This window comes from Balaenoptera ricei, chromosome 1 (genome assembly GCF_028023285.1).
Source record: "Balaenoptera ricei isolate mBalRic1 chromosome 1, mBalRic1.hap2, whole genome shotgun sequence".
In the NCBI taxonomy this organism is placed as follows: domain Eukaryota; kingdom Metazoa; phylum Chordata; class Mammalia; order Artiodactyla; family Balaenopteridae; genus Balaenoptera; species Balaenoptera ricei.
Window position 1 is genome coordinate 176,541,997 of NC_082639.1, and position 26,909 is coordinate 176,568,905.

General features: G+C 43.6%; 1 protein-coding gene and 1 non-coding gene across 4 annotated transcripts in view; one reads left to right on the forward strand and one right to left on the reverse strand.

Annotated features, from left to right (window-relative positions):
• The window catches only part of TGFB2 (transforming growth factor beta 2), an 82,197-nt gene that overhangs the window by 36,758 nt on the left and 18,530 nt on the right, over window positions 1-26,909 (reverse strand). The gene's annotated exons all lie outside the window — the stretch shown is intronic.
• On the forward strand, window positions 13,993-14,101 carry LOC132354504 (U6 spliceosomal RNA). The gene has a single exon (XR_009499326.1). It is a non-coding gene; the product is annotated as a U6 spliceosomal RNA (small nuclear RNA).

Here is a 26,909-nt window from a genome sequence, read left to right on the forward strand (position 1 = left end):
AAACTCTTCATTCCCCTTTCCAGAAATGACTGCACTTTCCCTACGGCTCTGCAGTAATTGGCGTGGACTTTTGACAGTGCTTAACGGGTGTAGTGGCCCCTCATTCCTGACATCCCCAGCTTTGAGGGAAGTAGTTTGGGGTTCATTAGACATTCCCCAGAGAGCAGCAAGACAAGCAACCCGCCACATGATTGGAGGGCAAGAAATGAGCTGCTATTTGTATGTGCGCGGACACAGCCAACAAGAAACCAAGACAATTGTGTTTGGGGGTTTCCTCAAATTTGTCTTGGCACACGGGAGATAGATTGGATTTCACTACCCCATCCCAAACACTGCTGACATTCAAGTCACAGCAATTTAACACAAAGTGACTGAGGAATAAACAGCGAGCCCATCACCAGTGGTTTCTGATGTTCTTCCCCGGCCATCCCTCCTATTAAATGTAACCCAGCACTGGAGCATCTGTGATGGAAAGTGGGTGTCTCCGAGCAGGGGACAGACCTAATGTGCTGCTGGCGGTTGGGAGTCACTGTGTCAGCATCAGCTTATGTGACTTGGCCTTCATCTAGCTGCTATTTGAGACTGTGCACACTGTCAGCAGGACCGTTTTGGCCCCTTCTTACACAAAACCAAAAAAGAAAAAGTAAATTCACAGTGATGCTGGCCCACAGTGGTTGGTTTTCTTCAACTATGACAGACACGGTGTTTCTAGTGTCTACTCCAAAGTTGCCATCACCTTCATAAAAACCCCACTTATGTGGAGGCACCTATTTTGTTTTGATTCTCCTACGTTTCTCATCGTGCTCAGGACTGTGTATGGAGAGGGCACCCGGACCCACTTTTGCGGGCAGGTGGACCACGAATGGGACATATTCCTTTGGAATGACGTCGCAGTGGGAGGCTGTCCTCTTGGTTGGAGTAGGTGATTGAAGCCACGCTTCTCTGCCATTGTCTCATTCTTTAAAGCACATACAACTCTCTTGGTTTTTTTTTTTTTTTTCCTCTCTCTCTCCTTATTTTCTCTCCTTCCTTTGTTCCATTTTCTTTCTCTCTTTTCTTACTTCTCTTCAATCTGTGCTTCTTTTTCTCTAAAAAAAAGCGGGGGGGGGTGGGGGGGGGAACTTCCCTGGTGGCACAGTGGTTAAGAATCCACCTGCCAATGCAGGGGACACAGGTTTGAGCCCTAGTCTGGGAAGATCCCACATGCCGCGGAGCAACTAAGCCCGTGCACCACAACTACTGAGCCTGCGCTCTACAGCCCGTGAGCCACAACTACTGAGCCTTCGAGCCACAGCTACTGAGCCCATGAGCCACAACTACTGAAGCTGCGCACGTAGAGCCCGTGCTCCACAACAAGAGAAGCCACCACAATGAGAAGCCCGCGTACCACAAGGAAGAGTAGCCCCTGCTCGCCACAACTAGAGAAAGCCCGCACGCAGCAACAAAGACCCAACACAGCCAAAAATAAATAAATTAAATAAATAAATTTTTTTACATGTTAAAAAAAGGGGGAAGGGGCAAAATCGCCATGATTTTGGTCCACTAATGGCATTTAAAGAGGCCAATGACCTCATGACATACTTATCCACACAGCTATTCTAGAACCCAGCAAAGGCTCCCAACAAGGTCAACAGAAAGAAGGCAATATGCATCGATTCCACTAACAACAAGTTAAACTTGGAAATGTAGGATCTCGCCCTTAATCTCTTAATGGATGAGAAGCACCCTTTATTTTTAATCTCTTTCTACAGATTGAGAAACGAGTAAAATCTTGCCAGACTTACACCAAACATTGCCAAAATAAAGATGAAAATGTACCCTCTCGGAAATTCTTGCTCACTGCTGCAGAGAGCCTTCTTAGCCCAGAACAGACACATTTCAACATTCCCCTTTCCAGAAACTACTGCATGTTCCCTGCAGCTCCATGATGATTGGTGTGGACTGTCTGACATGCTTAATGGGTGTAGTGGCTCCTTGTTAGCCTGAAAATCTTTCTAAAATTATAGCAGTGATGCACGTAATGGTGATTGCGTGTCTTGTACCGGGAGCTCGTCTCTGTGTTGTCTGTAAGCTTCTTGCTTGTGGCCTAACTTCTTTGTCAGGCAATCGCCTAATTACTTTGAGGCACTGTGCTGCTTTCCTGCTCTGCCCTGAAGCTAAACTAATAAGCAACAGGGCACACCCTGCTAGGATTGCAAGCTATTTACCAACTTCACCAAGTGGGACAGGCTGTTATTGCTAATGTATTAAATTTATGACTTGGGAGTGAGTAAATGTGAAGAGGAAGAGATGGTCTGGATTATCTAGTTTGAAAAGGAAAGCAAATACAGCTAATCTTCATTCTCTCTGAAACTCTTCATTGCACTTAGAAATGAGAACACATAAAGGGTTTGCCTGGCACCTATTATGTGCTCTCTCAGTGTTACTGGTATCGAATTCCTCTTACTGCAGTTTTCTCTACAAGACAAGACAAGACAGTCTCTCCCAGAACTCCTTCAGTGACGGAGAACTCAAACTTAGGCAGATGACCTACTGCAGTCTCTGACAGCTCCGACTGTACAGAGTTCTTCCCCATCTTGGGCTGAGATCTTCTTACCTACAAGGTCTGCCCACTGGGTCTGGTTCTGCCACACAAGATGATTTACCCCCTTTCCACTTGACCCTACTCAGAAATTGTGAAGCCAAATCTCACGTCTCCCTGCCCCCATCTCTTTTCTTTTCTAAGCAAACAAACATTCCTATTTCCTTTTCTTGTTTTTCGTGAGAGCCTTTTACCTTCATGGATGGTATCCTCTTTGCTCCAATTTTAAAATCAGACCCTTAAATCTGAACATAATTCTCAAGGCAGAATAGAGTAGAACTATCACCTTCCTCATTGTGGAACTTATACTTTTATTAATACATCCCAACTGTGAATGATTCTCATTCATTCTCATTCTCTCTCTCCCTCCTGACTGCCCCCACCACACACATTCTCTCTCTCTTTTTACCTTTGTACTCGTATCATATTTTCTATGTTTTGAATGCATAATAAATGAGAAGTCTTCCGTCTTTTCCACACAACCTGTTTTACAGATGTCATTATCTTATGTTTTATACCCTGAGGCTTTTTTGTGTGCAAATTTTACAATATACCCCTATCCAATATGTACTTATTTGATTTGACTCCTCATTTCAAATATGCTGAGATGGATTTGATGTCTGATTTGGTGAATCTGAGCATTCATTTGTTAAATAACATTGCAGAGGACACAGTCTTAAAATCAGAAATGTTCTTTATGCTGAATGCCAGTCCTGAACCTCAGCTAGAAAGATGGTAGGGAGTAAGAATTGCTTGAAAGGAATTTTTAGTTATCAGATATCTTTATTAGCATTTCAGTAGATGGTCACTCAGTACCTTAAAAAGAATACTAGAGTTTCAAAAGATGGTGCTTTCTTAGGGTTAGTAGATGTGTTCACTAAGGGTGTGGTCTCTTCCTCCATCCTGTTTGTACTGGCAACACAGCTATGGGCAATTAAGATATGGGAACATACAGGAATTATAGGAATCCAGATGAACTGTGGCATGACCGAGTTCTGGAATGGAGCCACAGGTGTTATGCTTGTTTTAAGAATTCATGTTCATTTGGGTGCTAAGCTGCTTTCTGTTCAAGGTCGGGACACCACTTGCGAGAGGAGAAAAAACAGTCTTTAAAGTAACAATCTCCACAGCAAAACTAGACCATGGCTAAGTACTTTGAAATGTTTGAGTGTATCTTATTTATATTTAATTATCTGAGAGCAAGCCCTACCCTTTAGTTTCAATCTCATGACTTTGGTGTATAACATGCACAAATTTTCCTCTGCTCTTAGGGCCACTGGGAGAGAAAACTGACTAAATAGTAGCAGCCAGGACATCCAAAGAGTGAGTCCAACTGGTCCCAAGTTACTTTACACCCCAGCAAAGGAAGAAGGCACTGTCATTTTTGAAAATGGAAGGAGAATTCTTAAGAAAAAAAAAAAAAAAGAGTTTCTCCTCTTTGGGGAAGCTTCAGCTCTGTCTTACAGCTCTCTCTCTCTCTACTATCTTTTGAAGGCTTCAGGATCCTTAGTGGCAGGGGTCAAAACTCAGGTGCTTTCTGAAGCTTTCCCCACTCTCTTTTCTCACTGGCGGTTGTGTAGATGGCACAGGACAAATGCCTTTATTTAGTTACAAGCCAATGGCTCTCCTACGCTTCTTAAAAAGCATTTACTAAGTCCCCTTTAAAGAGGAGCTCTTTGAATAAGCCAGTACTTCTTAAATATGTTAGGGTGAAAGCAAATAGAACTCCCAGGGCACCATAGTGATATATACACACATGCATAACCAGAATTAGAAAAGCAGCAAACTAAGGTAGAGAGATGGAACCTTTCTACAACACCAGTGTGGGGTTTACCTGCATGTACTCGGGGAATACTGCAGGTACGCCCTAAAATCAGGGGAATAACCTTCACCAGGTTGGGGTGCATCTGTTATGTCCTTGACACACCATATTCCATTTCTTGTCATATTACATTTGTTTCATTAGACTATTTTTAAAGCCTAGACAACACATCAGAAAGATTTCCCCATGTCAGAAAAGTGGGAAAATAGTCAGTTCCATAATCTCATCTGAATAAATTAACTGAGCTTTTGTGTGTGCAAGGGAAGGAAGGTTACCAATGAAGAACATTGTACAACAGAGCACCCATGAGACACAGTCCTGAGGACAGTTGCTGCCAGAGGAGGTTTGACAAGGGAAACTCGGTAACTCCTCTCAATTCCTTTCAAGGGTTCTTAGACACCCCAAGAATTCTCCTTAGCAGGGAGCAAGCCCTGTGGCTGCCTGGCTATTGCACCAGACTGGAGATCCCTGAGAGCCAGGAAGAGATCTGCGCACGTCTGTTTCACCCATCAGAGAGCTCCTTTTTAGACCCTCCTGACCAGGCCACCCATTGGACCGACACTTGTAGGAGCGACCCTGGGAACACTGGCTCTATACTGGAGAGAGAAGCCTTTGTAAGTCTCACAAGTACAGGAGCTGAATCATTCATCTTCTCTCTCTCCAAGGCCTCCTAGTACATAGTAAGTGCTCAATAACTATCACAAAGGAAAAGGAGATTAATTCTTTTCTCAAACAGCTAAATCATATGATGAGGACCAGTGTAAATCACAAGCCCTGACATCTTCCTAGGATTTTAATGCCTCACAATGTACTTTCACATACATTACTTCATCTGAGCCTGGTAACTCCTAGGTAGTGTTATCTCCATTCTACTGTTGAGGAAACCATAGTTCAGAAGCCAAATGGTTTTATTTAAATGAGTCTGGGGACTTCTTAGTGCTAACCTCTGACACCAGGCTCGGGACCTGCCCTTCCTGTAAGATATAAAGCAGCTGACAGAGCAAGCAGCACAATCTCTTAGACTGTGCATTCTCAAGTGAAGCCTGGGAAGACCAATTCTGAGACCTTCGTAGTATTCTGACTTGAAGAGATACAGCAACGCTAAAATAAACACTCTTGTCTTTTCCACTGGCTCTGATGCTCTGGTGAGAGCGCTTTTCACTGTTATTGTGAATAGCTATTCTAGTGCCAAGGGCAGAAGCATCTTCCTCTAAATGCCCAGCAGCCTCAGAAGGGCGGCGCTTAGAAGGGACCAAGATGGAGAAGTGATTTATGCTCAGGCAGCTACCTTGGGGATCACGACATTCAGTGACCTTCCCTGGAACTGGTACTTTGGGAATGACGCCAAGAGAGATTCAAGAGAGAAGGAGGGAGCAGATTCCCCCATGTTTCAGCGGGAGATTAAGATGTCTTCAGGCCATCTCTTTCTTCCACGGTGGGTAAGGGGGAGACTGGACCACAGGCAGCCACAGCAGTGGGCATAAGAAAGACTCAGAGGGGCTTCCCTGGCAGTCAAGGGGTTAGGACTCCAGGTTTCCACTGCAGGGGGCATGGGTTCGATCCCTGGTCGGGGAACTAAGATCCCCTAAGCCGCGTGGCTCAGCCAAAAATAAAAATTACAAAAGCAATTAAAAAAAAAAAGAAGAAGAAGAAGAAAGACTCAGAGATGTTTTTTGACCATCAGCCTCAATGACAAAATCACTTTTTGGTGTATAAAGCGAGTCCACAATTGCCCAGAAGTTTACTGCACTTTTAAAATTTTCCCTCTGGATGTAGGGGATCAGCTGTGACCTCTCCTCCCTTCAAGATGGCTTCACAGAAGTCATTCTGCCTTGAACAGGCAATCAGTGCAGCCCAAACACAGATGGACTTTTACAAATGCCAGATGACCACTTTGCTTCCTTTTTTTTGAAACCAACTGATTATACATTAATTACTCCTTGTTCATTGTAAGAAGGAAGCTGAGGGGCTCTCAGAGGCAAATATGTGTTCTCCATAGCTCTACTATAATCATACACATGTCTAAGCTCATGTCCATGGCTCTGTGGGTGCCTGGGATCCTCCACTACAGCTTCTAATCTTGCAGAGGACAGACACATGGCCTTGCTCTTGGTGGGCCTCCGGGGCTGCTTTGTTTCCATGAAGGGTAACACCGATGGGGAGAATGACGGGGGTTGGTGGTGCACATACAGACACACGAACTTCGCAGCACGTTCAGCAACATAAAATATCCCAGAGAAGGATCCCAGAATCCTAAAAGCATTTTACGAGTCTAATATATAGAGACACAGCACAGAGTCAGTCCTTTTTCCCCAGCCTTCAATCAAACCAGCTTTTCTCACAAGTCTAGTGTGAATGAAGGGAAGTGAAAAGTGCAAGTGGCAACAGGTCTTGGATGGTGGCCATTTGGACTGTGGAGGGATTTAAAATGTACCATATGGATCTATTTCTGCTTTGCAAATAAGTTCATCTGTACCACTTTTCTAGATTCCACATATAAGTGATACTATACAATGTTGGTCTTTCTATTTCTGACTTACTTCACTCTGTATGACAAGCTTTAGGTCCATCCACATCTCTGCAAATGACTCAATTTCATTCCTTTTTATGGCTGAGTAATATTCCATTGTATATATGTACCACATTTTCTTTATCCATTCCTCTGTTGAGGGGCATTTAGGTTGCTTCCATGTCCTGGCTATTGTAAATAGTGCTGCAATGAACATCAGCGTACACGCATCCTTTTGAATTATGGTTTTCTCCGGATATACGCCCAGGAGTGGGATTACTGGGTCATATGATAGCTCTATTTTTAGTTTTCTAAGGAACCTCCATAATGTTCTCCACAGTGGCTGCACCAACTTACATTCCCACCAACAGTGTAGGAGGGTTCCCTTTCTCCACACCCTCTCCAGCATTTATTGTTTGTAGATTTTTTATCATGGCCATTCTGACCAGCATGAGGCGATACCTCACTGTAGTTTTGATTTGCAAAAGGAGTAGGTATATGTATCTGTATAACTGATTCACTTTGCTGGACAGCACAAACTAATACAACATTGTAAAGCAACTATACTCTAATCAAAAAAAATTAGAAGATTAAAAGGCAAAAAATAAAAAATAAAATAAAATGCACAATATGGGAGGGGCTTTTCAGATGTGAGCCTGAAGAGGGCAGGGCGGTACGATCTCTTGGTACATCTCACTATGGGGCAGCAGCAACCTCTCCAGGACTCAGTTTCCTCGTGTCTAGGAGGATGTTGGGCTTGGACTAGACTCTAAGGCTGGGAGAGTCACTGGCTACTCTTGAGGTTACGGAGATTCAAGATTAAAAAGCTTGGCCTGCCCTTTCTAGCAACACAGACACCGTGGTACAAAGCAAGCCCACTTTTATTCTCAGCCATCCTTTTCTCTCTCATAAACTCTAACCTGTGAAAAGTCTTGACAATTTTCAAATAAAGAGACAACTTCAAGACGTATCTTGCTTTGCCCCCTGTGACCCCAACCTACATTTCTAGCTTCATGGGCACGTCACCATCTCTGCTGCCGTGTCCCCTCCCCCCCGACACCCGCCACAGTGGACCCTCCCCGAAGCCCTAAATGCACCATATGACTTCCAATCTCCAAACATGCCAAGTGCTGACATACCACCACACCCATGCCACGTGAATCCTTCACCTAGAAACTGCTTCTTTACATTTGGCAAATTCTACTCATTCTTGAAGGTCCAGCCCAGTTTCCCCTCTTATCAGAAGAATTTCCAGCTCTTCCAGGGCAGAAGCAATCTCTCCCTTCTTTGGGCCAGACAACACTTAGCCTATTGTGTCTGATAGCTCTCTCTTTAGATGTTTACCTGACAGATGACAGCATGAGAGCAAGGACTCAGATTCATTTACCTTTAATGTGTGATAATACCACCTCTTGCCTCTAAGAATCGCTACAAGGGTTAACTAAGGCAATGACTATGAACACAGTGAGTGCTCAAGAAATGTAAGCTTATATTATTAACAGACCACAGAGCGTAAAAGACGAAAGGCTGCACCCTACTCTCAGAGCCCCATGCCAGGAAGACTCTCCTAACCAGGAACAAAGAAAAGGTCACATATGTCCAAACAGCAGCGGTAGCTGAAACCCTGTGGATGGCAGGAATTTTCTCTGCCTTTAAGAGAATGCTGTTTGCAGCAACATGAATAGACCTAGAGATTATCATACTAAGTGAAGGAAACCAGACAAAGACAAACATCGTATGATATCCCTTATATGTGGAATCTAAAAAAAATGATACAAATGAAATTATTTACAAAACAGAAACAGACTCACAGACTTCGAACACAAACTTATGGTTACCAAAGGGGAAAGGTGGTCAGAGAGGGGTAAATTAGGAGTTCGGGATTAACATATGCACACTAACTGTATGTAAAATAGATAATCAACAAGGACCTACTGTAGAGCACAGGGAACTTTCCATCCAGTGGGTGGAGAGTTCCAGAAGAACAGCCAAAGCTCAGTAAATGATGAGCCTTCTAAGTGTCAGAACCATACACAAAAGGAGTCAGGAACTTCCCTGGCAACAGCCAGAATCTTAGGACAAGATTCAAGGAGAGATAACAGAACCAGATGACCTTTGAAATGTGAACACCCTGACAACGTGTGACACTGTGCTGAGGCTTATTAGACAAGTCTGGTTCTAGCCCTTTGAATCTTCAACTTTCCTCAGAGAGGAAAGATGGGGAAGGAACCAGATAGCACTGAGGGTTCAGAGGCTGAGCTTCCGAAAAGCCTCATTGAGGTTTTGAAGGCGAGATATGAGGTCTATGTGTCTGCTCCTTCTCCTCGGCTCGTTGTTAAGTCAAGCATGTGTTTGTGTGTTATTTTCTAGCTCTTGATCCAATATTGTCTGTTGCAGCTAAGCGAGGAGACTGGTCTTCGTCTTGACATGTGGTTGTGCTAGAACCCTTCTGTAAAAAACTCCCAAATCTCACGGTTAAAGGGATGAAGGGTTTACACACAGGACTATCACTTCTTGGTAAGAATTCCTGTTTACCTCTGAAGCTGTGTTGTCTTGAACCTCTCTGTGCCTTGGGAGCTGGTGACCACTTTACAGGGCTCTGGTCAGGCTCAAATATGATGATGTATGTGAACGGACTTTGTTAAATGCAAAGTGATTCATAAGTGCAAGGTGGCATGACTGTATTTACACTTATTCTTTTTTAATATCTTTTAAAATTGAAGTATAATTGACCTACAATTTTATATTAGTTGCAAGTGTACAACATAGTGATTCACCATTTTTATACATTGCAAAATAATCACCATGGTAAGTCTCATTACCACCTGTCACCACACAAAGTTGTAATATAATTGACAATATTCCCTATGCTGTAAATTATATCCCATGACTTATTTATTTTATAACTGGTAGTCTGTACCTCTTGGTCTTCCTCACCTATTTCACTCATCTCCCCACCCTTCTACCCCCTGGCAACCACCTGTTTGTTCTCTGAATCTATGAGTCAGCTTCTGTTTTGTTGTTTGCTCATTTGTTTTGTTTTTTAGTGAAATCATATGGTATTTGTCTTTGTCTGTCTGACTTATTTCACTTAGCATAATACGCTCTAGGTCCATCCATGTCGTCACAAATGGCAGGATTTCATTCTTTTGATGGCTGAGTAACATTCCATTGCATATATACCACATCATCTTTTTCTGTTCGCCTGTCAATAAACAACTAGGTTGCCTCCTTCTCTTGGCTATGGTGAATAATGCTGCAATAAACATAGGGGTGCATATATTTTTTCAAATTAATGTCTTTGTTTTCTTCAGCTAAATACCCAGAAGTGAAGTTGCTGGATTATACAGTAGTTTTATTTTTAATTTTTTGAGGAATCTCCATACTGTTTTCTATACTGACTGCACCAATTTACATTCCCACCACCAGTGCACAAGGGTTCCCTTTTCTCCACATCCTCGTCGACACTTGTCATTTGCTGTCTTTTTGATGACAGCCATTCTGACACTGTCACTGAAGAAGAATGTACTAGCCACGCTTCCCCAGAGATCCCTCAAAGACAACAGGCATTTGCTGACACAAGTGCATCTAATCCCCCGGAGACAACTTTTGAGGTTGATCTCCGACTTTGCAGATAAGGACACTGAGGCTCAGAGTTAGTGATCAGAAAACACTGGTAAGGGCTTCCCTGGTGGCGCAGTGGTTGAGAATCTGCCTGCCAATGCAGGGGACACGGGTTCGAGCCCTGGTCTGGGAAGATCCCACATGCCGCGGAGCAACTGGGCCCGTGAGCCACAATTACTGAGCCTGCGCGTCTGGAGCCTGTGCTCCGCAACGGGAGAGGCCGCAATAATGAGAAGCCCGTGCACCGCGATGAAGAGTGGCCCCCACTTGCTGCAACTAGAGAAAGCCCTCGCACAGAAACGAAGACACAGCACAGCCATAAATAAAAAAATAAATAAATAAAATTAAAAAATTAAGAAAACACTGGTAAGTGGATGATCAAACCCAAACCCTGGCTCCCAACAGGTGTTCTTCCCACTCATCACATCGCCTCAGACTTGGGAAGGGTCCACTCAGGTTACAGTGCACAGAATCTGAGCCACTCTCGGGGGGCTGTGAGATCACGGTGTCATCAGTCCTATGAGCCACACCTGCCCGAGACCTCGACATGCACATGGGCAGCCTCCGAAGCACCTGTAGCCAACCCTCATCTGCTTCCCTGGCTTCCCTGAACCCCCTGCAGGTCATCCTCCAGGCTGAGTTTCAACCAACAGATCTGAGTTTTGCCTTCTGTCCCTTTGTGGCCAGACCCTAGGCACGTGAAGGACTGTCCACAGCCCCGAGCTTAAGGAAGAATGAGGTGAAGCAAATGCATGGTAAATCCACTGCCTGGGAAGTATGCCTCTCAATATGTGACATGCCAATAATAACAGCAGCAACTCAGAGTCCTACCTGCATTATCTCATTTAAGCCTCACAAAGACTCGACAAGGTAGACACTCTTTTCATTCCCATTCTGCAGACGAGGAGACTGAGGCTTAGGAGGATTACATAATTTATCTAAGGTCACATAGCCAGTAAGTGGTGGCGACAGAGTGAAAGTGACTTATCAATACAATGGACTACTTTTAGTACTTCACTTCATAACATAAGATAAACCCATTTATACACAATCATGTTTATAACACAGAGTAGAGTATTTAACATACTTGCTTTTCTCAGCTTGGCAAATAGACCACACACCTGCTAATGCCTTTTCCATGTCAAGTTGTCCTGACTCTATTCCAACATACATAGCAATTTAAATTATCTACGTGAAAAAGATGATAACTTCTAACCCTATAAAATAATAAATGACAATACACTGTCACTAAAAATAAGACACATACCCAATGCATTCAAAACACGTATGCTACGTAATTCCTTTTTGTTTTTTTTCATTTTTTAAAAATGAATCAAGATGTTCTGGAGGAGGAGGGGGGGAAAAACCCTGTGAATTACTTTCTATTATTTAAATAAACCTTAAATAAACTTTCCCTATATCTCATCTCTACAGAACGGTCACCCCACCACAAAATCGCCATGCATGACAAACTGTGAGGCCAAAATGAAGGAAAGGGTGGAGGAAAGACATTCTTGTGTCATTTCACAATTTTTGGGAGGCTCCAGAATGTGGTACTTTTTGGTCAGTGTGTGTTTACGCTCTACCTTTTTAGGTTGGGAAATCCAAAGGCAACATTTCTTACTTGAATATGTGTTTCATGGAAAGTTCTTCAGAAGTTTGTGGTTAATCTTGTTGCAACTTCTAACTCCTTGAAACCTTGAAACCTGACTCATAGGACATATCACCAAATCTGGCGAATCCTCTGACAGGTAGCTGTGTTAAAATTCTTTGGTAAAAAACTACCCGACATCATGGTTAAAGGGATAAACCGTTTATGCAAGGGCTGCCACTTCTTAGTAAGAATTCCTACCTCCTCTAAAGCCAATAGGAGCATGTGTGACACTGAAAGCCTGTGACTCCCTCCCCACCCCCATGTCACTTGCTTTCCCATCAAACAGAAAAGGGACCTCTGAAGGGCAAAAGAGCAATCCTGTTACTGCATTTCAAAATGTTCTTGTGTTTTTCTTAATGTAGATTCATATTTACAATAGATGATACGCTTTTTTAAAAAGGCACATGCTTTCCCGCCTTGCAGTTTCAACTTTCCTAAAAGATCACTTACAAATCCTAGGAGGATTATACAGCCACAAAACAGCAGTTCGATATCCTGTCTAAATGTGGGTGCATTTGTGCTGTTAGGCTTCCCATTAAAACCTCTGTTTAGATCATAAATCCAGCTCCACAGCTCTCCTGTAATATCCCAGGGCAGAATCCCCAAGTTTAAGGCTCTATCACATAGTTTTCTTTCCTCCTGACTGGGAATTGCCTTTCCTTTTGCATTTTATTTCTCCTTGAAACTTTTCCTAACCATGTAGTGTTTGATTAAAAAACCCAGTTAGGGGAGGGGAAAGGGTAAGCTGGGATGAAGTGACAGAGTGGCATGGACATATATACACTACCAAACATAAAATAGCTAGCTAGTGGGAAGCAGCCGCATAGCACAAAGAGATCAGCTCGGTGCTTTGTGATGACCTAGAGGGGTGGGATAGGGAGGGTGGGAGGGAGGGAGATGCAAGAGGGAAGAGATATGGGAACACATGTGTATGTATAACTGATTCACTTTGTTATAAAGCAGAAACTAACACACCACTGTAAAGCAATTATATTCCAATAAAGATGTTAAAAAAAAAACAAAAAAAAACCCCAGTTATTTCCAAGAAGACTCTAAAAACAATTTACAGTAGGCTTGTGTCATATGACAACCTCCTCGCCCCCATAAATATTTATTTGCAAAAACTGAGATGAGGGATCAAGAGAGAAAGAGCACATCATAGCTCCATATACCACCAGAGCTTGGAAAGGAAAGCCCGTTAAAGACCTGTGCTCCTGAGGAAACTAGAGATGGTATTTGAAGATGATCTCAGCATTATATTGGGAGCAGGAGTTGGGAACTTTCATCCTCCTTTTCTTAATCCTGACTCCTTTGCCTAAACACTGGCTGTTTCACTGCAGGCAAGTTACTCCACTCTCTTCTGCTTCAAGATTGTGTCGAAGGTGTATTTTTGTCAAAACTCATCAAGTTGCACACTTAAGATCTGTGCATTTTGCTGTATATAAACAGTACTTCCATTAAGAATGGGGGGCTTCCCTGGTGGCACAGTGGTTGAGAATCTGCCTGCCAATGCAGGGGACACGGGTTCGAGCTCTGGTCTGGGAAGATCCCACATGCCGCGGAGCAACTAGGCCCGTGAGCCACAACTACTGAGCCTGCGCGTCTGGAGCCTGTGCTCCGCAACAAGAGAGGCCGAGATAGTGAGAGGCCCACGCACTGCGATGAAGAGTGGCCCCCACTTGCCGCAACTAGAGAAAGCCCTCGCACAGAAATGAAGACCCAACACAGCCATAAATAAATAAATAAATAAATAAATAAATAAATAAATAAATAAAATTAAAAAAAAAAAAAAAGAATGGGGAGTGCTTGCTTCGGCAGCACATATACTAAAATTGGAATATGATACAGAGAAGACTAGCATGGTCCCTGTGCAAGGATGACACGCAAATTCGTGAAGCGTTCCGTATTTTTGGGTGGGAGAGGGTTGGATTAGGAGTTTGGGATTAGTAGACACAAACTATTATACATGAAATGGATAAACAACAAGGTCCTACTGTATAGCACAGGGAACTAAATTCAGTATCCTATAATAAACCATAATGCAAAAGAATATGAAAACGAATATATATGTATAACAATCACTTTGCTGTACACCAGAGACTAACACAACGTTGTATATCAACTATACTTCAATTAAAAAAAAAAAGGAATGGGGGGGAAAAAAAGAAATTAGAAGGATGAAAATGCATATAAATATTTAAAAAATAATATCATTATGTAAGGTCCTACAAAGAAATACTAGAGGCAAGAGGGAAGAGATATGCGAACATATGTATAACTGATTCACTTTGTTATAAAGCAGAAACTAACACACCATTGTAAAGCAATTATACTCCAATAAAGATGTTTAAAAAAAAAAAAAAGAAATACTAGTCCCAGGCAGTTGTACAAAGGAATCTCACTAGACTTTTAGGAAACATATCATTCCAATCCATGCAAACTATCCCAGAGAAGGAAATGGGGAGATACCCCAACTCACTTACACAGGCAGTATAACCTTGATACCAAAACCAAATCAGAAAAGGGAATGTATAGACCAAATCCACTCATGGAACAAAACCCACTCAACAAAATAGTAGCATAACCAAGGTCTGTTGTATTCAAAATCCCCCCCAAATAAGAAATTGAAATGATGGAAAATCATCCTTTGGATTCAGTTCCTGTGACCAAATGTCCAACACAGGACACAGTGGCACTGTGAAGCCAGCAGAGAAAAACTCTGAACTTCCGCAGAGAAAAGAACCTGCCTACCTACTTCAATGTAGAAGTGAAACCAAGGCCTTAAAACTAGTCCCTTCATGGGTTTCACGAGAGCCGGCGCCTCGGTGAATCAGGGGCCCGGCCCCGAGTCTGGACGTGGATCTTGGAGCAACTTTCTCTATGCTGGGCTGACTGTTCTTCCACTGAGAACACTCACCAAAGAGCTTCATTTCACACCTTTGCTTTTATAATTTTCCACCTTCGGCTAAAAATACTGCTTTTGGGGTGAGATTCAACCAAAGCATCATCCCCCAAAGCAAAGGGAGTAGTAGCGAATAAGGGCTCTTGCAAGGTGCCCCCGGCAAGCTGGCTCTTCCGTTTCTATCTCCAGCCTCATTGGAAGACAGCCCTGAGCCCTTCGGGTGCGGCCAGGGGGCTGCTTCCAATGCTCTGGCTTCATTTTCACACGAATGCTCCACCAAAAAAAAAAAAGAACAAAATTATAGCTGTGTCGAGGGTCCCGGTGGCAGCCCCCATCCGGGAAGGGCAGAAAGAACTAGAGGCAGTTTTCACCATCTCCTTTCCCTGACCTTGGGGATCCTGTCACTATTTACTCATCGGATGAAGTGATGATGAAAGTGAAGTATGGTTCATTACACATGTGCTGATCTGGCAACCGCTGATCTCTTCGACTTGAAAATAATTCTCACCTGCTCCAGCCTACGACTGCCCCACTGTGTGTGCATGGACACACACACACAATAACAATATGTCATTTACTAGCTCTGCTTATTGACACGCAGGGTTCAGTTCAGACTGTCTGGAACTCGGCCTCCAGGCCCTTCTCAAAATTTAGGAACCCCACAGAGAGCTGTCCTTGTCCAGAGTTTCAGGATGGGGTTTTGTTTGTAATCTTGGCACTGGCGCCTGATGAAGAAGACATCGTGCTGTAACACGAGGAGATTTAAGGTTTGGGACTCAGCAGACCCAGATTCTGATTTGGCTTTGCCACGTAAAAGCTGGCCCTGGGCACATCTCTTAACCTTTCTAGGCCTCAGTTTCCTCATCTGTAAAATGTGAGGAACACCTTCCTGGCAGGGAGGTTGGGAAGGTCAGAGGAAATGAGAATCAAGAGAGGCTACAGGGAACGATTCAGCCCCACGTGGCCACCATCATCCTTTGCTCTAAACCAGCTTTACTAAAGTAAAAGTAAAGATAGACCTTGGAACAGAGCTAGCTATGTGGCAATCCAGTTAATTCTCGAAACCGCACTGTGCCCGTCTCTAAAATGGGGACAAGACAGCATCTATCGCCTAGAGATGTGAGGATAAACTAGGACTGTGAAAGCAAAAGCACTCAGCGCTGTGAGTTTGATGGGTACCCCAACGGCGTAGCTTCTGTTATTTTTTCCTGGAGTCCCAGTTGCCAGCAAAAGGCAGACCTCTGTTCATCTGCCCAGCTCCCTGGTCATTCAGGGATGCCTCTGCACACGGACCTCCCTTCCCAGCAGCCGCAGACACCCCTACTCCGGGCAGCTCTGCTCTCCATCTCCAGATGAAGCGAAAATCTGGTAAATATTACACGTCCAAGGTAACAGGTCTGGAATCCTCGGCATCCCAGGCGGGGCACCGTTGCTTTTTGGCAGCCAGACACATATAGGCTGCAGCCCAGGGCCAAGCTACATCTGGCTGCTTTGTGCAATTCAAATAAAGATATTAAAAATCCTCCAACTCTCTAAACGTGTGTACTGTTTGCTCATCAAAGGGGTTCGTTTAAGAAAGTCACCTGAAGGGAACCTGGCGTGTTGACTGCTCTTTTCAGTTTAGACCCGAAGGAACACTGTGTGTATACGTACCGCATAGGTTTCTCATACGTAAATGGTTTCTATATTTTACGCCAGGTGGACTCTACTTTCAGAGTGGCCTGCCTTTCCCCAAACAAACAGGCCTAAGCAGTTTTCATTCTGGAGTTATGCCCTTAACCATTACACCACGTTGCTGCTTCTGTGTCACGTGATCGCTCAAACTTCAATTCATGCGAGCGAGTCATGATGACAGTGGCAAATATGGGAGGTGGGGTGCCTTGGCTCTTCCACCTATTAGCTATTGATCTTGGGAGTGATTTAATCTATCTCTGTGCCTTGGTTTCCTCCTATGGGAAATGGAAAAAAATAATAATGCCTATCCATTATTGCCAGGATCAAATGAGTCAATATCCCTAAATGCTTAGGAGGGTACCTGGGGTAGAGGAAGCACTACATCAGTGTAAGTAATAAATGTTTTTATTATAAATATTATTCTTGTCGCTGTTGTCATTGTTGTCATGGACCAAACACCAAGTGTGAATAAAAGAAACTAGATACAGGTCCTTAGCAAAGGGTAACTGGTTCCCCCAGTAAGTAAAATAAGTGTAGTTAGACATATTTAGGTCCACCTTTCTCTCTATTAACTAGAAGCAAGTAGTGGAAAGTGGTAAAATTAGATTATATCACAGCCAGTGACTTAAACTTTGGCCTTCACTGATTCAGAGGTCAGGACTGAACTTCCCTCGGTTAAGAACACAAAAAGGACACCGTTTTCAACTGGCTTCATCTCACTCTCCAAATATCTAACCTCAGAGCTTTTAAATAAAACCTCCTCCCAAATGGCAACTTTGAGAAAAAATATCAAAGCAGACTTTGAGCGGGAACAAAGAAAGGGGCACCATTTTCCTAAGAATAAAGAAAACGGAGCACATTCTCTTGGTTTGCTTTGACAATTAAAGGTGATCGGGAGGCCCGATTTCCCCTGTGGGTGATGGAAGGTCAAGGACTTCCGGGATGACAGCTCGAGTCTGCTGGCAGACACCCTTCTTGCTTCGCTGGCCTGGGAATGCACTGCTCCAGCAGGTAACGAACGGCCAAGTCCAAACAGCAAGCCGGCGACAGCTGTCTCTGTCCTTTGCACACCTGTCTGGCTCCCACCCTCCTTTCCTCCCCTCCCCTCTGCATTCACAACCCTTGCTGCTGCCTCAGGCCCCTTGTGTGTAACAGCAAGAAGGAAAAAACACTACAAGATACAGAAGGAATTAAAACGAAGGAGGTGATGGCCAGGGTGGGCCTCAAGATTCACTTTACAGAGGATACAGGAGGAGGCCAGTTGTATCAGTAAGAGAAAGGACAAGATTTCTTACTCAGTAAGGCCTTCTGGGACCTCAGGCCGCATCCTCTGGAGACATCTATTCTGTGTACCCATGACCCTGGGCAGAGTTCCTCTCTGGCCACAGTCACCCAAGGCACAGGACAGTATGGGGCTCCCTGGGGGTCAGGAGTGGGGCAAGCTAGACAACACGAGGGGCAGGCAAGCGGCACAAGAGTGGGCCTTTCTGTTCTTTGTACTTGAAGAGGCGTAAGCCTCTCTCAATACAGAGTCTATGGGGGGCGGGGGAGGGAGCAGTAGACTGAAAGAATCACAGTGCTGATTGGGGGTGGGGTTGGTCGGCAGGGATGTCCTTGTGGTTAACCACATTTTACTGGGCTTTTTTATTGATTGCAGTTGTATTGAAAGAGACATGACTCAGACATACCATATCCGAAGCCACGTAAAGCACTGGGCTCTAATGGAATTTCAATGTATGAAAACGTCAAGAACTGTACTCTGAAATGTGAAAAGCTTTGCTGTCAACACAGACATCCCTTGCTTCTGTCCTTTAACAGCTGAAGGAGATGCTGACTGTCCTATTTCCCTTTTCATACCGAGGCTCTGGCTATTCACTGCTCAGGTACACATATCATTCTATGTACGATAGGGATCGATGTTTTAAAAAGCTGGCTTCGTTACCCAGTCACCTTGTCTTTGTGTTTCCATTGGCCTTAGCTTGTAAATATCATTCAGCAACTTTTTAATGGTTCTGCTTTGTGTAGGGCAGTGGGTGTATCAATTTGTCTTCACAAATAGGCTATAAGCTGCTTGAGGGCAGGGATAATATAAGAATAACAATAAAAAGAAGAATGACAAAAGTAACACTACAAGTTTTGAGGGGCATGCCATCTGTCACATAGGCACCGTGATTGTCCCATTTTGGTGGAAGCTAAAAAACCGAGGCTTAAAGAGGGCGTGTGCCCTGTCCAATGTTACATAACTAGAAATAGGGCGCCTCCACTTACACCTACGTTATGTGATCCCAGGGCCTTCCTCTGGGCTGTCTGTGCTGCCTCTTCTGGGGGGATCCACCCCTACTCTCCTCATTTTTATCCACCCGTGTGATTCAGGCAGCAAGCCCTTGAGGCAGTACATGCTCAGTGAATATTTACTGAATTAAATTGAATAAAACAGTATTTTCCACATCATTGTTTTCAGGGACAATCCAGGAAGGGATTAAAGTGAAATAACAAGGGAGAGAGAGGTACCACTTAGTTGTAGAAATAGTTACTAACACACAGAGTTCTTTTAGGCAGGTTCTGAAAGTTTTGAGCCGTCCTGATAAGACAAAGGATATCATTCTGCCTTATTTCCTTGTACCAATGTTTAACTGATATCTTCAGTATTATTTTCCTCTGACAGAAATTGGTACCACTTTAAATTTTTTCTTAGGCTTTAAAAAAATATATCACTTGCTTTTCTCAATGTATAACTCGATATTAAAAACATGGGTTGGAATTTCTGGTTTTCCTATAGTTCTCAGAATACAAAAGCAAGAAAGAGTCTTCACTGATCACCTTGAAATAAGTGAATGAATGAATGAATGAATAAAAAATATATTCATTCCCTACCACATGCAAGGCATTTTTATGTGTTAATTTCTTTTTTTTTAAAGTACCATTAACAAGCGTATTTTTAAAAATCAATTCTCATTTTAGAGAAAAGAAAAATGAGGTTCAGAGAGGGTAACTGGCTTGCCCAATATTTCCCAGTCAGCATTTTACCCAGGATTCTCCTTTATGCAAAACCTGTATTTTCTTTCTATTATATCACAGACTAAGTGTCACCCTCAAGAGTCATCTTTGGCTCATGTATGAGTCACTTTCTTGGCTTATCAGTGGTAGGCTGGGATCAAAAAACCAAAGGTTGACATCCTCACAAAGTTGAAAGGAAGGGACCACCGTCTGTTATAACAAAGCAAAAGAAACAGAGAGGCCCATTATATGAACTCGTCTGTCTAGACAGATGACTAAACAGGGGTCCCCCCAGGGTTAGACTTAAATTTCCTCTGTTCAGCCTGTTGGATATTTAGCAAAAAAAAAAAAAAAGTGCTTAAAGGCTGTAGTACTAATCCAAGCCCTCCTACACTACCCAGAGAGTAGTTTAAAAGTTGTTTCAGTGCAGCCTGCATGTGTTAAAGTTTCAAGCAGAAATTGGATTGAAACAAGAAGAACCCTAAAAATACTTGTGTTGTCCGGCTGAGGACCCAAGAACACAGGCCCAACTGTCCCACTATAACTCCAGGGACAGCAGTTCGAACTCACAGAGGGAGCAAGGGTTGATCCAGGTGTCCCCGCGGGACCATCCACAACAAGAATGCATCAAATATAGTCTTGGCTTTCATATGGGCGGGCAAGTAGCTTCACTCCTGTTCTTTCTGTGCCCCCGGGGACTCTGAATTTTTCCTAACTTATAACATGAAAAATGCTACTGACAGTAAAGAAGAAGTCAGTATCCCTTCATGCAGGCTGAGAGATATAAACAGAGGTTGGTGATAATAAGATGTTTCTAATCCTATTGATATTGCTTTGCTTAGAGTACAAAAACTTCCCCCAGGTAGGAATTAGGAGCTGGCTAACAGACCAAGTGGCCCCATGGAGAAACTGGGAGCAGACCAGTGGACTAAGGCATCGCTCATTTCCCAAGAAGTCCTTAGCAATATGCAAGGTGCTATTTCTCTTACGGTCCATATTTGCAAAATTCACTCACTCCCACATTTAACAAATATTTATTGGCTGCCTTGATCTGCAACATTCCTTCATATGTATGGGGATGCATACGAAGGCCTGGAACTGGAGATGGAATTTCTAGGGCCTTGGCCTGGAACTGTTCTGATCTTTTAATAGGCATTAAAGGATTAATGCAGTAGTCTGAGCAAGAACTCAGATTTACTAGCCAAAAAAAAAAAACAACCAAAAAACAGTTGTTCCTATCTAGGGAGAAAGAAAAACACCAGGATTTTACACTGCACGGTCCAGTGATTATCCAGTGTGGACCAGAGAATCACATAAGGATGCACCCTATTTCATACACGTTCATATAAGAAGCAACCATTTCCGTTCTTGAAACTGGGAACCCAGAGAATAAAGATGAGCTAAACTCAGAAGCCACTGCCTAATTCCAACACCTGTGTTCAAGCCCTTGGGTTCTGCTGCCTGCTTTGAATTTCCATAGGTTTTTAGGAGAGAAATACTGGATTTAAAAGAAAAAAAGAAAGCATCCAAACATATCTTTTTTCTTTTTTCAGAAAAGAATGATCTCTTTAAAATACAGAAACATATTATTCTCACTCAGTGAATTCTCCTTTTCTGACACCTCATCCCCTCGCCCCAAATATTCTTGTGTATATACTTAAGTTTATCGTCTTAGGGGAGCGATTAGTTGGAGCTTTGGAACCAGACAGACCAAGTTCAAGTTCTGGCTCTGCCACTTATTAGCTGTGTGACTGTGGGGAAATTACATGATGTCTGTAAGTCTTGGTTTCCTTATCTGTAAAACTGAGAATAACAGTAGTGTTTATCCTATAGGGCTAATAGAGAAAGATTAGTGCATTGCCGAACGTAAGTATTCAGTAACTAATGGCTATCAGTATCATTATTATTCATCTTATTATTACTAAAGCCAGAATCTACCCTTTTTATCTATCAGTACCCCCAAGCAGGTATATGCCTTTCCTTCATGCAGAAGTTCGCTCATATTAGAACATGGATAGCTAGACAGAAAATCATAGTAGTAAAAGTTATGTAAACCCCCAAAACAGAGGTTCTCAGACCTGGCTGCACATTAGAATGCCCTGGGAAGCTTTTTAAAACTAAAGATGCCAGATCCCACCCCAGACCAACTGACTCAGAATTTCTGGAGGTGGACCTCAGCCTGAATGTATGTTAAATATCTCCCAGGTGATTCTCATGCCCAGTGAGGTTAAGAATCCCAGCACTAGAACACCCAAGTAGAGACCACAGCCCTGAAGGTCAACGCTTCCAATAAAGGATCTGAGTGCTTTGATATCTGAAGCCCAAGTTCAAGTCTTTGCCATGGTCCCAGCATACCTGTGGGTGAGTTGGTCTTGGTGCTTCCCCTGTTTAGTTTCTGAAAACCAGTCTGCTCTCTCCCTAACAATAACACTTGAGTAAACCATCGCTGAAGCCACAGTGGCCGCAGTTCCCGCAGGGAGCTGCCCTCCCGCTCTCCTGCCTACACACAATGGACGAGGTAAGTAGCAGCCTTGAGAAAACAAGCAACGCAGACCAGGAAAACAGAGAAGCAACCCCTGCCGTGCCTGCGAACACAGACGAATCAGCTCCGCTTCAGAGCAAAGATACAATCCAACTGAAGATTAGAAAAATGTGGTCTGACCGTTTGGATTTCACAAGGATCCAAAACCAATTTTAAAGTCCAGTCGGTGGACAAAGTTCACATTCAGCAAAACAGCTCCAGTGGTTGCATCATCCACACAACAGGGCAATTCAGAAATACAGATGTCCAGCCAGGGGCAAAACAATGCTTTCCTTTTTTTCTGCTCTTTCCCACCGCTGACCCCAAGAGCAGGATGGAAAAGCTCAGCATCTGCTGCTACTAAGAATAGGCTGCAGAGATGACGATGAACTTGAAAGCACGGAGTTACCCAGCATGCTCAGGGGGCGCTCAGAGGGTATCGATGGCTGCCCCTGGGTTGAGAGTGGTACAGAAGATGCCTCAAGCCAGGCGGGGTCATTCTCCGGTTTTCTCACTGGACACAGCAAGAAGGAGCCTGAATCTAAGGCATCGACCCGATAGGTCACTGTCAGGAGACTAAGGTTCAGGTTAGACAGAATTCTAGGGAACCACATGGTACACGATGTTTAAATCAATTGGCGTGGAACTCACACAAGAGAGAGAAGAAACGGGAAAGTCATGGTCCCTCTAGCAAACAGTTAAGCATCTTCAAACTTATAGTCTCATGGAAACTTAGCCTGGATCCTTACTGTGAAGAACATTTACCAGATATTGCTGGGCATGTGAGGACCACAGTGGCAACCTGAGACCCTAAGGCTAAGGGATCTGAGTACATACTTTGGAGGTAAGCCTGAGCTTCCCTGACATACATAAATTTCGCATAACACATCAGGACTTGCTTCCTAAACCTAGTACTACCAACTGTGCCTCTGACACCAGATAAACTTGTCTCGGTCGGAGGAACAAGTCATACATAAAAATGGAGGAGAAGGACATTGATGTCTGTCTTATAAAGCCAACCTACTAATTATTCAGTAAATACCCATTATAAAGCTCCTCATAATTCAACAGATAAAGCAATAGTGTTGCTCCAGCCAAGCTATACCCACAACATAGACAGTTTTTAACATGGGTGAAATCTTTGTCTTTCCCCAACTCCTCCACCTACACTGTGGTAGACCGTACCATTTTGGTCCAAATGTGGTCTGTCCCTCTCCACTGGGCCCACGGCCACATGGACCCTTTCTTGTGTCTCTTCCTGTCCTACTGAAATCAGGCTTGGCCAATGGAATGGGGTGGGGATAACTGCCACATCTCCTGAGGTCCAGCCAGGAGGTCAGCATGCCCAGGTTAGATGCTGCTCCCTCAGCCTGTGGCCTGCAATGAAGATGTCATAGAGCAGACCTACAGCCAACCCACAAATCCACAGTATATGAGTGAGGGATCAATCGTTGTGATATGCCTTTGAGACGAAGAAGAAAAGCTCTAGTGACTTTCAGCTTGTAAAATAATGTTATATTCCAGAGTCCCATTACACAACAGCACATCGTGGTGTAATGGATTTTATACACCATGGGTCCATTGTGTCTCCTGAATGTAACAATTTTGAATAACAAATACTTGATATAATGATCTTGCCCTGTTCTCCAGCCTCAGTATTTCACAGCGGGTCTCCTGTAGGAATACATCCAATTTCTCAAAGACTAAACTAAGTTCTTCTGCTGTCTCACGATTCATCAAGACGGTAGTCATGCGAGCTCACAGAGGAAGTAAACATGAAAGGGCAAATCTTCTCCTTCCAGAAAACTGAAGCAGCTTCCTAGGGCTACTGGATGACTCCCAAACGATCATCCCAAAGGCCATCTTTTCAAGCAGCAAATACCACCTTCCCCAAGAAGGCTTCCTTGACCTCTCTCAAGCAAGTTCAGCAATTCTTCTGCCCTCTCAGACCCTCACTAATAATCAGCCACATGGTGTTAGCTTCTCGGTTTGGTTTGGTTGGTTGGCCTGCCTGAGCTCCTCAGTAAGGTGTAGTTCTCCTGAAGTCGGGGGCTATGCTCTATTCCTCCATCCAATGGCAACTTCACCCAGTACCTGCATGCACTATAGACTCGGTAGACATGTCTTATACAGATGGATGAAGGAGTCAAATCGACATCCCAGTGTAAAGTCTTGCTGTTGAAGACTTAAAAATTAGAATTCAAAGTCTCATCCAAGAGAAATGCTTTTTGACTGATAAGGGACATAGTCTTACAAATTCCCTGGCTTATGACCTCATTTCAAAGTTTAGGCAAAGGCATAAGGCACAGCTGGACAGGTCCAAAGACCCTTCCAAGCCCAACTTTTCACTTCACACAGGGAGAGATAGTTTGTCATTCTCCGAGGCCAACCGCGGTCACCTATGAGTTTAGTGCCTTGTGTCCCCGGTCACTGAATCAAGGGTGGCCGTGACTAGGCAGTACAGCAAGTACAGCCTCCAACAGCTGCCATTCTACACTTGTCAGCACAAGATGGGAGACCCAAGAGGCTATTTTCATACACAGAAGGGGGTAAAGATAGCTTCTTTCCCGAAAGGAAGGGGGTGGGTTGCCAATAACTCAAGAGTATTCATTTAAAACAATAAAAAATTTTAAAAAAAACAACCAAAAACCATATTCTACATACAGAAACCACTTGTAGCCTGCCTATCACATTATCTGCTAAAGAAAGAACTCAGCACAAGGGAGGTCTGGTTGAAGTTCTTGGTGCAGCTTCACCACAACATAGACAGTTTTTAACATGGATGAAATCTTTGTCTTTCCCCAACAGAAATGCAGCTGTGAAGTGCCTTTCCCATGCATTGCCAAGTCCAACTCACTGGGCTTCGTACTCCTCCTTGGTCACCTATTCTCAATTGCACTATTCTCAATTTAACCACAGGAACCCCTGGGCTAGAACCACCCTTCTCCCCATTTTATGCAGAGGAAAAGCCCCAGGCTTTACAGTGGTCTCCAAGGCCCTACCTGACCCATCATTAACTCTCTAATCTCATCTCCTAGGATACTTTTGATCATCCTTGAGTGTGGAAGGAACGGTACCCACTGCTCCCTCTGCCAGAAATGCTCTTCTCCACATTGTCTCAGGCTGTCCTACGCCTTCCTTCCAGTCTCTGCTTCCATGTCACCCTCTCAATGAGCCCTTCCACGCCCAGCCTACTTCAAATCGTAACTCACCTCCCCATTCCCCCAACGCTGCTTTTCTCCCCTATCGCATTGATCAAATTCTACAATTCTTATCTCGTCTTTTGAACTAATTGTCTATCTTCTTTCTCCAAAATGTGAAGCTCTCCCAGGGCAAAGTTTTCTGCTGTTTTATTCACTGATGACATCACTAGTGCCTAGATGGAGGCCTATTACATAGCGTACAATGAACGCTGTGGAGTGAAAGGCAGTATCGTAAGAATGCCTTGTCTTTACCTCTGTCTTCCCACAATCTCTGCATGCATTTGCCGTTTATCTTAAAACTCGATCTATATTTGTAGTGCATGTAGAGACCTTTTAATGGAAGGCTTGCTGGGAAGTAGAATGAATATGACCAGTCATTCTTTTCCTACTTCAATAGAAAAATGCTTTTTTCCCATTGTTTATAAGAGTTCTTATAATATTAATATTTTAAACTTCATGTTTTCTAGTGGTTACTAAGCGTGACCAGTATAATCCTAGGGTGGCTATAAAGTAACCACTGTAGTTAGTGCCTCTTCCTCTGGTGTTAGCTGACTGTTACATTTACCCTTCACCACACAGCAAACAACCTACTTCTCAAACTGGTAGAAATAACAGAGAAATCACTTGGGGCACAAGGACACTTTCTGGGCATGTTTATAAAAAAAAGAATAATAATTTTTTTTTTGGTTTAGTGATACAGACCATGTAGAAGAACTGGCTGCTTCTTTAGTTGGATGGTCAAAAACGCTACATAATATCCACACTGTATGGCTGGAATCAAAATACTGGATGGTTCCAAAACAACATCAAAATAACAGGAGGTCTAGGGTTGCACAAAGAAAATACCAAGTAATTTATCATTAACTTTTTCTTTTTAATATCTGGGTCAGATTTTCACCTGCTCGAATACCTCTGGTTGAAAAAAAAAAAAAACCCCACTATTTGGAAAGAGAAAACTGCAGTTACTTGTGGCTGAGTTTGGCTGAGAGAGTAGAGTTTACATTCCATTGTTGGCGAGATCCTTACCCCATGGAATGTCTCAGAACAGGATTCAGGCCACGAAGAGGTCAGCAGTGCTTTGACCAAACACTACCTCAGCGAATTAAACATTATACATTGACTAAGACATTATAAATTATGCATCACTTACACATTATACATTAGTTTCGAAACTCCCCTTCCCAATCCACACTTGAATGGAGGCGTTCACGCCCGTACATAACATCCCAACTAGGCGTCCACCCGCCGTGTGATCACTTGCTTGCACATTCAGGGCCTCCTCTGTGGTGAATGGTGAGCAGGGGTTGCGTGTGAGAAGTGTAATTAGCCCCAGGTCCCCCTTGATATCTGCTTGCGTTTGGGGACATGGAGAGCACAGGGTGAAAACTCAGCCATGCTGTGGATTCAGGGTCTCACACTTGC